Source organism: Pezoporus wallicus, unplaced genomic scaffold (assembly GCF_028554395.1).
Source record: "Pezoporus wallicus isolate ANWC-B61680 ecotype Strahan unplaced genomic scaffold, APGP_CSIRO_Pwel_v1 contig_2384, whole genome shotgun sequence".
Taxonomy (NCBI): domain Eukaryota; kingdom Metazoa; phylum Chordata; class Aves; order Psittaciformes; family Psittacidae; genus Pezoporus; species Pezoporus wallicus.
Window position 1 is genome coordinate 7585952 of NW_026640488.1, and position 14345 is coordinate 7600296.

The following is a 14345-nucleotide window of genomic DNA, read 5'->3' on the forward strand; positions in this document are numbered from 1 at the left end:
TACATAGATATTTAACATCTAAATCTTTTCATATCTTTTACATTATCACTTCTGGATTTATTTTGAAAACAGAATGCTAACCTGGTGCTTTCCATCTCACTGTGGTAGCATGGCAGGAAAATGGGATTTTTCCCCACAAATTCTAAACTATGCTAGATCGATTTTATAGAGGAAACACCTTTTGGCTTCTAAATTGCTTAGTATGTTTTCCCATGTTGAAAGCTGTTCCTTAAGCACATATTATTGCAGCGGAGGGTGGTGGAAAAAATTGTAGACAAGTTGCGCTCTGAAAAGATGGTGGTGTATTCAGTGAGAAGTTCTATGAAGTCAATGGCATGTTCTGCTGCTAAGTGGAGAAAAAGTATTAGAAGATGAATTTAAAAAGCAGAAATATCAAGGGCTCTGTTCCAATGTGTTTCAGTCTCTGGATGTATGATCCTATAGTGCAGCCATGGATGTCAGAATGCCTCTCTCTAGGGAAAACGAGTAGCCAGATGATGGTTCACTCACTTTGGGATAATGGCTATGGCAGATAATGGAGAATGTCCTTACCTGTGAATCGCATCAATGGATAACTTCTTTTCATTAGCAATGGTCCAGTTGTATCCTGTGACCTGTAAAATCAGAGATGTCCAAGTCATTGTCATAAAACCACACATTTTATAAGTGCACATGACTGTTGATAGTATTCAGTTTAGGCAGAAAATAAAAGGTGAATTTCATCTTGGAAGAAGAGTTTGAAAGGATGTTTTAAGAAAAGTGATATGCAAATATGATTGAGGTTGGTATTTAGCTATAAATGCTTGTCTTCTGGGAAGCTGAAGTGGAGCAGCAACCAGAATGCCAAAGGCTGTCCCCCTCTGACCTCCCCCACAGGTTGTAAAACACCAGTATTCTGAGTTCCCAAGTGGTGGTATTTTTGGTTTTCATGGAGATTAGTTGATTTAATTACATTTAATTTATTGATTGAAATCAGTTTAGTTGATTATATTTAATTACAGAACTCAGTTTTTCTTCAGGGTACTTTTGATCTATTAACAATTGTTGAAAATATTTGTCATACTCAGGATGAAATTCTGTCCACAGAGGTGAGTGTCAATATTGCCATGGACTTTAAACCAATTGATCTCTTGTCTACTAGATCTTCCTGTAAGCAGTAATTATACTGTATTGAAGCAAGAAGTCAATGAGCCAAATTTTCAGTGAAAGGGTGAAATACTTCTCAAGTCAAAAGTTGCTCATTAATGTTAACAGCATGGCTGGCTTTAGAATATTAAGTTGTTCAGTTAAGGATTCCAAAGCCAGGAAATGGCAAATCTTGGTCTTGCGGATGTGTAACATCACAGTTCCTAATTAGATTAATGCGTACTGTTTCTCAGATCATGCCATATGATGTTTAACTGGCTAATTTATTCATTAGGTTGTGTTTTCAAGCCTTTATTTTTTTGTATAATTTGAAATCCATGGTTACATGCAAAAGCCTGTATAACATATGGGATTCAAGTGATATAAGAAGACAAACCTTTCTTAAAGGGAAAAATATAGCTGATCTCTAGAGATATAAGTCCCTGCAAATTAATCTTTTTTTTTCCCAAATACTTTATAATGAAGCTAAATATGTGCTATGCATTTTAGTTTTTTTACATGTTGTTTAGCAAATGACCCTGTGATTAAAGAAAATGAGATTAAATAGTGAAGATTGACAGTCAGTGTATGTAAAGTGTATGTTTGGATAGTTTTCTCTTTGTACACACAGTCCTGCAATAGTGTTCGTTGTGATCCTCAGTATCTTAAAGGGCAGAGAGGGTAAAGCTGGGAATAATTACTTTGCTAACAAAGTGTGATTTTGTTGTACCCGACTTCTGCCAAGTGACATCTAATACCCCTGAAGTGTGTGTCCCCCTCTCCCCACAGCACCCCTCAAAGCAGAGTTAAGTACTAGAAGTGGGCACTAATGGTCATGTTATAGTAAACTGTATGAGACTGGGGAAAGAAGGAATGGGAAGAAGTGGAAATTAAATTGATTCTGCTACATTTTATCCATATTCTACAGCAATTTTGAATCCCCAGTAACAGCAGCAAGGGGGAAAGTATGCTTTATATGTAATGAATGACTGCTTTCCCCAGTACTGCTACTGCATTGACTCTTTCATAATGCAGAACCAAGTATTTATCATAGCATTAGTAAAAAAGCCGTAAGCTTTGTATAGATTTTGGAATACAACAATAAACAGACTCATATGCAATGAAAGGCTAGGTTTCATAAAACCCTAAAGAAATCTGTTCCAACAATGTTTTAATTACAGTATAAGCATATTCAGGATGCAGTATTATTCTGTCTTGTTTCATACAAAAAACCTCTGGTAATTTTATCCATTGGTATTCTTACAAGACTATTCTTAGGCTAGGCTTTGAACATTGGGGCTTACTGTGATCAAAAGGGACATCCCAAATATATGTCAAAGGTAGGCAGTTTTGGAAAAATGTGTCTGCAGGATGGCCTAAAAATCTGTGTATTTACCTAAGGTATCAAAATAAAAGAGTATTTTGTTAATCTACAGTTATTTGGGTTAGTCTGGACTGTGGCAGTAACAAGTTTTGATCCTTCATGCAAGTAAGAAAAGTGCACCATGTGCACTTCACAAGACAGCTGTTTCTCTGTGTGCTTTGTATTTTCTGTAGTTTGTGTGGTATACACTGTGCTCACTGCAGGTAGTTAAATGTTTGTTCAGCTCATAAATGGCTTATTTCAAATAATGCACTGGTGAGTTCTTCCCACCTTGCAACTTAATGCATATAGTAATTATACTTCTTTGAACATGTATAGAATCATAGAATAGTTAGGGTTGGAAAGGACCTTAAGATCATCTAGTTCCAGCCCCCCTGGCATAGGCAGGTATGGCCACAGGAGAGATGCAGATCTTGCTCAAATCATGTATGCTGTTCACACATGTGAAACTGAATGTTTGTTTGTGCTAGGGCAGGCAGTGGGACAGGTTGCTCAGTATATGACCTGACATGTTCTCATTGCTGCAGTAACATGCCGTAAGCAGTAGTAGATTCCAGGGTGTACTCCCAGATGGGGGCAGCATTGATTTATAAAGAAAATCAAGAATCGGGCAGTCCTGGTCTGGTAATTAAACTGTTCACTCTGAGGAAGTAGATAGGCTCTCAAATCAGACTAATAAATCTCTGGGTTAATAACGTGTTACTCAGATCAGCATGCCCCATAATCACTGCTGTTGATCCATTTGTCTCTCTTTACACAGTAAATTGATTTTAACCAAGGGTTTGTCAAACAAGAAACTTTCATAAGAAAAAACAGTGTGAAAAACTAAGGAAACAAACCATGATTCTTAGCCCCAGTGGATAATTTCTCCTTAAAACTGTGCTGCTGCTGTTAATACTGTTGGGAAGTTAATTCTTGGTGGTGTAACTTTTAAAATATTCCTGAAATGTCACCCTCTGTTTTACCAGTATTTCTTATTGCCAGTAACTGAGTATGTAAAGAATTGCAAGAAAGAAGCCTTTTGCTGTAGAGAATAAAGGTGACCGAGTTTACTGCTAAGAGCCTGCAAAAGCATCAACTTCATCGTCTTAGTTTCTGGTAGTGCATTTTTGGGTTTTCCATACCAAGAGAGGATTTCCTTCTGCTTCAGTCAGACAGGTGTTTATGCACACTCACTTACCTCCCCTGTCTCAGAGGACCACTGCAGCAAATGGAAAACCATCTTTATTAATCCTGGAAAATGGGGAATATATTGAGCAAATGGCAGTTCGCTCAATAAAAGAAAAAATAAATGGGCAATTAAATTATAGTTAGTGTGTTACAGGTACAGCTTAGATCATTTTCAAATTCTGGCACTTAGTTGCTTTGGAACTAGATCATCATCATTTTTCTTCTGTTCATAAAGTTTAGTTGCATTGTCAGTGTTTCCGTAGTATAAAGATAAAGCTGCACATAAAGTTACTGAATTTCCTGGAGGAATCTTAAGGAACTTCTTTTGTGGCTTGTATTTCTGTGGCTAGAGCAAAGGAGAGAGTGAAAGGAGACATCCCATTGCTGCTCCTGCAGAACTGTTAGATTAATGAGTCTTGAAACCTGCTGCTGATTGCTTGTTTATTTGTTAACTAGCAAAATCCATTCCTCATTCAGTCTGAAAATGGAGGTGTGGCAATCAGAAAATGGGCATCTTTGGTTTTATTCCCAAGAATGGTGATCAAAGCCTTGTAAGAATAAATTGGTGACACTTGGTACAGAAAACTTCTTTCAAGCAGGTTAACTGTCAGCTATAAAATCCCCTTCTGAGGCAAAAGCAGGCTGGTGAGATAGACCTGTAAAACTTTGCACTTTTGTTCATAATGTTTTTGTGGAAGTGTACATAACACAATGTACATTGGCATAAATATATTTAATAATGAAAAATGTCTTGTGGATGTAGAAAAGGCTGTGGAGTGCGGAGGTGTTTTATAACTTGGCTGGAGTTGTGACTATGGCTAGTAGAAAAATGACACATATCTCCTGAAACAGATGCCTACGTTCATAATTTGTGTCACCATGTTTGTATGCAAAGAATCCTACCAGAGTGCTCGTGGTTTTCAGGTTGGTTTTGAACAGTTCTGTCAACAGTGCAAACACCCTTCTCCTTTCGCTCCAGATTTTAGCATTAATAAACTGACAAGGTGTGTCCTCGTGTTGAACACTATCTGAGAAAACTCATATGCCGCATTCTATTTGCCCCACATATTTGTGGGTTGACTGAATACTGTATATCTTCAGAAATGCCACCATGTGCTCTAGGCCAGCTCATGTAACAAAAGCACTTGTGTGTCTGGTATGGCAAAGGGGGCTGAGATTTAGATAAGACTAGATAAGACTGAAATCTTTCTGGATGACTGAACAAATTAACTGTTGGATACACAGGATTGCCTGCAGCCGGTGTAAAATTACATTATGTTCAACCTTCGTGTGAGAACTGCAAGAAGAGTAGTTCTGAGTTGCAATTAGGAGGAGAATAAATCAAAATACTTCCTACGGAGAGAAAAGCTAGAGGCAAGTTGTGTACGGAGCATGTTAATCTTGCTTCTTTCATATCTGTGTCTGCATTGCAGTGAGAGGTGTAATTACAGCACGCCAAGTCATACCTGACTGGTCTTTATCCAACTCAGCTGAACAGATGCCTTAAGGACATGGTAATATCAACTTCAGGAAGGGAGGGAGCATCCAAAGAGATGAGGGACTTCCTTTTTACTGAAAATTAGATTAAAACTGTGAGTGGGGTATTAAATATGCAAACTAATATACTTTATAATAATGCAACCGGAATTAAACTTGAGGGCTATCTCCCTAGATGGGCATCTTTGCACATATTGTTCTTGATATGGCTTAATAATTGCGCTGTTCATGTGGTCACTGTCAGAAATGTTCTTTTCAGAAGTTATTTATATAGTAAAAGATGGGTCTGAAGTGATAACATTTCTTCTTTTATCTGATTATGGTAGATAGGCTGAGGTTGTAGGATTGGTTTATAAAGCTAGTAGTTTGTTGGATTTTTTTTTAAGGCTTCGAGAGTATGCTTACAAAAAAAATACCTACTGTGGATATTTCAAGAGCTTGGGTAGCTGTTCAGATCTCTAAAAAACAGAGGATCTAGCAGAGCACCAAATATTACAGTACACAAGAACAATATTTTCTTGCTTGCTTCGCCTTTCATGGTAAATTCTTTTAATTGGAAAAAGCCAGCTATTAAACATACGTAGTTGTTTTGATTACTCAAAATATTCCCAGTGTTTTATGCTTGCAGGTGGACTGCAAATGTGTCATTATTAATTTATTTCTCAATTAATGTTAGTCCATTAGAGAAAGGATTTGTCTACTTGACCATGTATTATAGATAGCAAACTAACTGGTTCTGTACAGCTGCATTTCAATTTCTGCATTGAAATACTGTTTGCAGAATAAAGATCCTTCATCAGATTTATCTTTGTAGAACTCCCTTGACATTGGCCATATCTGACTATTAAAGTCAACCAGGTTTTACTGCATATGATTGACTACAGTGATCAGTGATGAAACACTAATGTTAGGCTCTTCATGGTTTCAGGATGTGAATAACATTCACTGGTGTGTAAAGCAGATAGATGGAAAAACAGATCTTATTTTCAAAAAGGAATTTTGTGCAGAATGTAATTTTTAAACCATGTTTGATATATTTCACACTTAAGGAAGCTTCTCCTTACTTTTATTATTCAGAAAATCTGTGATACCAAAGTATAACAAATTGCTCAGTTAAGCCCAAGTCAGGTTATGAGGAAATCTATATGCAAGGAAGATAGGACTATATTCATATCTTTAATTTATGATAAGTTTTGCAGTAGTAACATCTATAACAATGAGTCAAGGACTAGCAGAAAAAGGGTTAGTGTCTGTCATAAAGCCTTTTGTACGCAAATATAATGGGGCAGAAGTGTGGGGTGATGAGGGGACTTTTAGGCCTTTTATTCATCTTTAAGAAGGAATGTATGTCTTTTTTGTATTTTTAACGATTTCCTCTCCTCGTCTGAAAGAAGAGTCCTTTCAAATGTTGTCACATTTACTTTCACCTACCAAAAATATATCAGACATACAGAATGATGGTACCATGGCATTGTGAAAGCTATCAAGAAGTGAATTAAGAATAGAATATACCAGGAATTTTCTAGTGGAACCTTTTTCATCACAAAGAGCTTAATAGTGCTGGTATGAATCAGGGATGTCTGTGACCCTGATCTGTATTCTTGTTCCTAGTCAGGGATCAAAAGGTATTAGATCATAGAATCATAAAAGTAATCAGGTTGGAAAAAACCTTTAAGATTGTCAAGTCCAACCATTACCCTAGGACTGCCAAATCCACCACTAAACCATCTCTCTGAGGGCCTCTTCTACAAGGTTTTTGAACACTTCCAGGGATGGTGATTTCACCGCTTCCCTGGGCAGCTTGTTCCAATGCCCGATGACCCTTTTGGTGAAGAGATTTTTCCTATTATCCAATCTAAACCTCCCCTGGTGCAGCTTGGGTTTTCATGAATGAATGTTGTGGTAGGAACATCATTATCTAAAGACCTTCAAAATTTTATTTTCTTATTTCATTTTTATTGGTGAAGAATGAGTTGAATACATTCTACATGAAAAAACAAACAAACAAACAAAAACTGTACTGCTCTGAGTTTACCTCTTTATATCAGGAGATGTAACCAAAACTTGTGTTTTCAATTTTTGAAGGAGGCTTAGTGGTAAAGTACGGCCTTTTATAGAATTCTCATGGAGCATGTACTACTGCATAGAACCGCACAAACAAAGATGTTTATATGATGCCTTGAAAATAGGGGAAAAAGTAATATTACAAATTGCTTGAATGTTGTCAGGGTAAATTTGTGCAAGGATGGTGACTGTGTGTGATTTGACCCATCAATGGAGCTGCTTTATGCATCAACAAGTGTATGCCTGGATTACATATGCTGTTGAATACACCCAGGTTTACGCTAACCAGGAAAAGCTGAAGATCAAACAAATACTATTTCCATTCTTTTTCTTCCATTCTGTTGATGTTTAGGATGGTAGGTTTTTTTGGTGAGGTGGGGTTCTTTGTGAGCACGATACAGGCAGTGCGTTACTTTATGCCTCAAATTTTGCATTCTCATTTTACTGGTTATCTTCCTTGTGATTAAAACAACTATTCTTTTTCTCCACAAATTGTGAATTTGATATATTTTAAGGAGCATCAAAAACTGTATGCTGTGTTCTGTTTGTTTCCCTTACTCGTCACTTTTCACGTGTCCTTCCTTTTACCCTTGTAAGTGCAGGAATGAGCCTGGTGATTCTTACAGGTTAAGGATGTTGTCATTGCAGATCAGAGTCATCCTGGTCATGGTGTATGTGACTGAGCAGAGAATACATGATTAGTATGAGTGTAGTGTCGAGAGTGTCAAAGATTTGGATGTGTTACTTTTCAGAATTTATTTACTTGCATCTCATGTTCTTCGCTTGCCTTTTCTGACCCTCTGCCCGAGTCTTATTTGAGTCTCTTGTAGTCATTAATGACAAGTCACAAAGAACTTTGGACTTGTTTCTTCTAAATCATTCACAGTAAGCATATTTCCACGTGTACGGTGTTTAAAATTGCTGTAACCTAACTTTGCCACATAAGAGTAAGGGGCAAGCAGAAAGAGCAACTTAAAAAAAACAAAACCAAAACAAAATCCCACTGTTTCAAAGAATTTGTGAAGTCTTGTGTGTTAATTTTCACACAAGCAAGCTCTCTCTGTGGTTTGCATGTACGCGAATTATACATACAGGTGCATTGGAAAGCTGAAGGCAGCCTGGGTTTTAACTAGGTGTCTCTTTCCATTCCAAATCATATTTAGAACAAACATGAATGTTTATCTGTAACTATAGGAATGATACAGATGTTTGGGGACCTAGGTGAAAGTATGAAGGTGTGGCCTCCAGCGCGCACATGTAACTCAGCATATCTGCTCTGCTGTAGCATAGCCTCTAAACAAAATAAATAAGGCATTCCAAGCTAGTTTTTCCTATAAACTAAAATAATTGATTTTGACTTGCCTGATAGTTCTCACGGGCTCTAGAGTCCTATTGCAACTTGCTGGTCAAAAAGAAATATGCTTATAGAATTCCACTAAGAAAAGTCTGCTGTCATAAAAATGTAATCCCGTGTTTTATATATTATACAATACTGGAAATTTTGTATGCAATTGATCATATGTAATTGATGTAATATTGTGCTGCTACTCCATGCAGCTAGGGGCAGCTAGTGCTCCTTTAGAGAAGCTTAGTGTGAGTGAAGGAAAGGATTTTAACAGAATCTAGTGGGTGAATCATTGTTAAGAGATTAAGAGCCCCAAAAATTGAAGGAAGAAGCCTCTAGGAAAACCATTGCCAGTTGTTAGGTAAAAGAATTATAGTAACAATATTATCCATAAATTGGTGTCTGCCTAATTATTCATAATGTTATCCTCCAAGGTAAGTGGAAGGGGAGGTAAAGCAGGCTGTTACAGTAAATGTTGGGAGTTAATGGAAGAATTGTTCTGTTTCCATCTTTGCTGTAGACTTTGTGTATTGAAGACTTGCTGCCACTCCACAGAATCAAAGTCCAGCTGTATAAATAAGGGTGTTAATTTTTTACCTAAAAATGAATGTACAAAGCCTTTATGGGTGTTCATTTAGAAAATAAAATCAGATCTTAGTGGGAGAGTCATATCTGTTTATTGCTTTTATTCTATGACAAAATAAATGGGTTAATAATGCAAACAATAAAAAGACTGGATAGAAAGTCTTGTTCTGCAGAAATGTTAGAAATAATAAGAAAATTCAATCTTTCTTTGACAGTCATGTCTGAAAGCAGTCTGTTTTGCCTGGGTTTTACAAGGTGATGAGAACCTGATGTGATGTTGTATGTTGGATGTGCTACAATATCCATAGCCTTAGGACTGAGCTGAAGCATGAACGTCAACTGTGATGACAGTTTTCTTGCTTTTTACAATTTGTACTGGATTTAACCCCTCCTGAAGTGTACTTCTGCATTTGCTTTTTAGGTTGATACACACAAAATGGATGATATATGTTCACACTTCTATGAATGTTAGTTATATCTTTCATACTATCACAATCATAGCCCAATCCTTTTTTGTTAGAGATCATAGATAAATGATGCTCCAGGAGCAGGAAAATCACATTTAGAACTGAATAAGGTGCCATCCTACTGAAATATCAAGTGTAATTTGTTTGTGCAAAAACTTAGCCCTAGAATTTGATCATGCTGCTAAATTGATCAAGTTTTTAAACCTATTAAATTTCCTATATATCTCTTTGCTAAGAGGTAGCTTCTAAAGATGATGTTAAAATGCTAATGTGAATCTGACTTAAGCTTTTTTTTTGGCTAAACTTCTCACCATTCTGCTCATGTGTTTTACAGTCAATATTACTGCAGCTGCCTCTTCTCACTGAGTGCAGGTGTCTTAAAGGAAAACAAAGTTCTGAGGGAATTTACCGTTGGGACACAGCCTACTAAATCAGAGTCTGGAGAAATTAGAAATGGAGAGTGAAAATGCAAAAAACCTAGTGTAGGTGAGGACTGGATAATTGCAGTTTACGTGAGGCAGCAAATACTTGCAGACTTGGTTACTGGCCATGTCACAAAAAGACAAAATGCAATGTGTTGGCCCAATTTTAAGAAATAGGAGCTCTCTATGAAGTACACACTGTTGTGTATGATAAACCCCTTATACAGGCAGACTTTTGCCTACATATAGCCTTTGAGATACTTACTCTAATGCCTGAAAAGCATTCATCATTGTGACAGAGGTCTACAGTGTGATTTCAGGGAAATGAAATGGAAAAATTGCTTGATCAGACCACAGTTAATTTCAGTTATTTGTTTTTAATTTGCCCTAAAGCAGCAAATTATTAAGCAAATAGCACTTTTGCTTTCTTTGCTCATCTTAATTCTAGAGATGAGATATCTGCATACATGTGATTGTAACTAGATGTTTTAAATTCTTTTCTTGCTTGTATACAACGAAAATGGTATTGCAGTGAATGTCTATTGCAATAAACACTGTCATTAGTGATGGGTTTGAGAACAAACGTGGTAAACATTTGTGTCTCCATCTGAATGAATGTGTCTTGTATTTTTTAAAGTTGTAATTTTGTGTAGTTTGGTGGTTTTTTTTAATTTTTTTTTTTTTTTAAATTTATTTGTGTGTGTAGCATGTGACTCCAGAAATCAGGAGAGTAGCTAACACCATGAAATGGCTACTACATGCTAATTTCATTCCTTTCAAACTTTGTGCTTGATGTTGAATGTGGAGCAACACAAGTCTGAGTTGCAGTCCACTTACTGATGCTAGAATCTAGTAAACAAATATTATGCTACTGTGAATACTGGAGTCAAGCTCGATGCACTTGCATTTGGAGCTCCTGCCAGCAGAACTGACTCCTCCATGAAGCTTTACCTTCACACTGAATTAAAGTTGGCTACTGTAATGCGCTGGTGATAGTTTTCACAAGCCAGTTGGGGACAGGGGGTGTCAAGCAGTTGGAAGTCAGTATTGCGGAAGAGACAGTTCTCATTAGGGAGCAAGGAGTAGCAGCCAACATCAGTAGCCTACCCAAAGGAGGTTGAGGTGCTCACTGAGAGGGTGCTGGGAGCTTTAGACTTCTTACCTACCCTAATTCTAACCGTTGATGAGCCATGCACAAGTAATCCAACAGCCATCACCCTGATGGAGGATTTTCTCACGGTGGAGTTACCTTGAGAAATTTTTCATTTTGGCAGTGTTTGGGCTTGTCTAACATTCAGTCTGAGGTGAGGGCAATCAAAGGCAAGTGCAGGCTGCAGTAAGAGCTTGGCTGCATTTGGTCAGTAAGGTTTATTGCACAAGGCTTAGCCAGTGCTTATCGTGGTGAGAAAGCTTTGAGTCTTAGTAGTAGTGGGGCTGAACAGAGGCTGTCGAATATTGTGTCATTCTTTTCAAACTCATCTGTTTTTGAGAGAAAATAGTTAAGAGAAAACAGGGGAGTCAAGCAGTTACTGTTCTATAGAAATAAAGTCGGGTTTATCTCCTCCTCCATCATAACCGTGTGGAATTTTGCTGGTTTTGTCTTAAGTCAGCTTTATAAAACATTCATTCTAGATACTGTATGGAAAATGGGTTGGAATGGCTTTTGGTAGAGAAGCACGCATGGTCAGAAATCTCTTTCCAATATGCTCTTTCCCATTCTTGGTATTGTCTGTACTTGTGATTTTTGTGAGGTTCTGAATATAATGTTCTTGATTCAGATTGAATTTCTTTTCTTTTCTTTTTTTTTCTTTTATACTGTGGCCATGTGATCTCAGCTGGAGCCTGAGATGTGGATGTGACTGACAGCATCCCTTAAGCAAGGACAGTGAGTGAGAAAGAACTGATGGCCTTCACATTATTGTCTGATAATTAAAGCTGTGATCTAATTAACCCTCACTGCTATCACATGGTGGTTCCGACAAAAAACCCAGCCCCCAAACCATTTCTTAGTGGAGGTCTTTTGCTTAACCGAAATTGCAAGGAAGTAGATTCGGAGTAGAACTTGCCTGAATGCTTTTAAAGGTTGTTTGCTGTAGTACTGCTGTATCACATCATCTCCATTATCTCTAGTGTTATTATGTATTGGTCATCCTAAATTTACACTGGAATTACATATTCACTTTGGAAATACAAAGCCATGTAAGTCCTTCGAAATTAGCTTTCTTAGGAGGAGAGGTATTTAATGCCTAAAATGAGATGGAGGCAGGGAGAATTTAGGAAACATACTGCTCAAGAAAATGATTCAGAGTAACTGATCTTACTAATGTAATTGTAGTGAATCTTTTCTTGCCTTACATCTCTTATTACAGCTGACAGCATTCAAAATGATGTGATGCTTCCCTTCTGAGTCCACTCTTGTCTTCTTCCCTTATTTTTATTGTTTTCTCAAAGATTTAAAGAGGCAGAGAAAGGATTCATTTGTAATGGGACCCTGTATTCAGACTGCAGCACTCTGTTTTCTAGTTTAGGATGCCTTGCCCAAATACTTCTTAGCTAAGTTCTGAAGTGCCAGCTTTAGAGTTAGTGCCAGTAGTCAGGAAAGTGACTCAGAGTAACTCAACACTACTGATGTTCAGCTTGAAAGAATTCAGCACTAGGGATTTCCAAGCAGGAAGGAGAGAGTTTCAAGGTATCTAGTACTGGTGGGTGAAAGAAGGAATATATGAGAGCAAAATGATTTGAAATTGACAGTTGAGCATTTTCAAGTCACAGAAGCAGCATTTCTTCATTGTGGGAAAACAAACAGGAGAGACTATAAAGCACAATGTCTTGTTGTGCCTTATTTTTATTCTGTAAATCACTGCATACGACTGTTTAACAGAAAAAAAAACTAGAAAACTCTCCAAAAGACTGTTGTTACTTTCAGTACTGTAAATTCTAAAGAGAAATTTATTGTGGTATTGTGTTGCATATAGTATTTAAATAGAAAAATATATGTAATGATTATCATCACTTAATGGTACCTACCTCCTTGCTAAAGATGAGATCATAATTGTTTAGCTATATGTGTATGAACTATATAAAGTAAAACCAGCTGTATAAAATGAAGATTAGGGATACATTTAAACTCTGAAAGAGGATGATCCTACATCCTTTTTTCAGTCTGGTAATGCCAGAAGGGACCTAGATGATATCAATCATTATGGCCTTCATTGAACAAAGCTTTTAAACGCATGGTTTGTTTTAATCCTGCGATTTTTTTTTTCCACACTGTTTTAGGAATTTCTGTTAGTACAGAAAATATAACTGCAAGCATGAAGTACAGCCTGAACCTGTCCTCTGTGGAGCTGAAGGAGCTCAGCTGACTTTGTTATGTTAGATAGGCTGCCTCCAGGTAAGAGTGGCAGCCCAGGTTAAATAAGTCGTACTACTCTTGATGTCTCTCTTGTAGACTCATGTGAATACACTGATGTAACAGGCCTAGTGTTAACATTTTGTCTAATGGGCTCAGCAGAGCTGTGTCTTCCTATGGATAAAACCTTGTGGGACTAAGCTTCTGATGGTGAAGGTACAAAAGTATAAGGATTAAAAAATACTTGCAGGCAAAAATATACCTTATAAGAACTATCCAATGCCTGCCACTTACATACAGTCCCAGATAATTCAGTAGTTGCATCCTGCCTTGCAAGAATAAAGGTCAGCTCTGTTCTACTAAGGATATAAAGTAAACCTCCCTATGAGAGAAATTGATTGAATGCAGTATCTGAGTATTTTATTTGAACAACCCCAATTTTTTGATAAGATGAAGCAATTTAAAAGTTGTGTGATATTCTCATATATTCAGATGTTTGTGATGTGTCCTTAGTGACTTGCAGTATACAACTGTTTAAGATTTAAATTGCACTTTAAAATGGGAGATCTGCCGTAATCAAGAAATATAAAGAATTAAAAAACCTCTTTAAAAACCTGAACACGTGGGAGGAACATGTTATTTTCCTCTAACTTTTATGATTAAAATTAAGATGCTTAATTTTTTGTCTGTATTTTAGAAAACTAGTATTATTTTGTTGTCTCCCATCTCTCCTTAGCAGTACTAAAGCATTTCTAAAGGACTGCATTAGCCTGTTGAGGTCGTTCAACACCTGCTGTTTTGCTATGGGAGACAAAAGTAGCAATAAAAATATCCTTTTAGGATTAAGAGTATAATTCCTCTTCCAACTTCTGGTGTAGCAGCAACTTATATTACACAAGGAGAACAGGACAAATCTGGGTAGTGTCGGGAATGG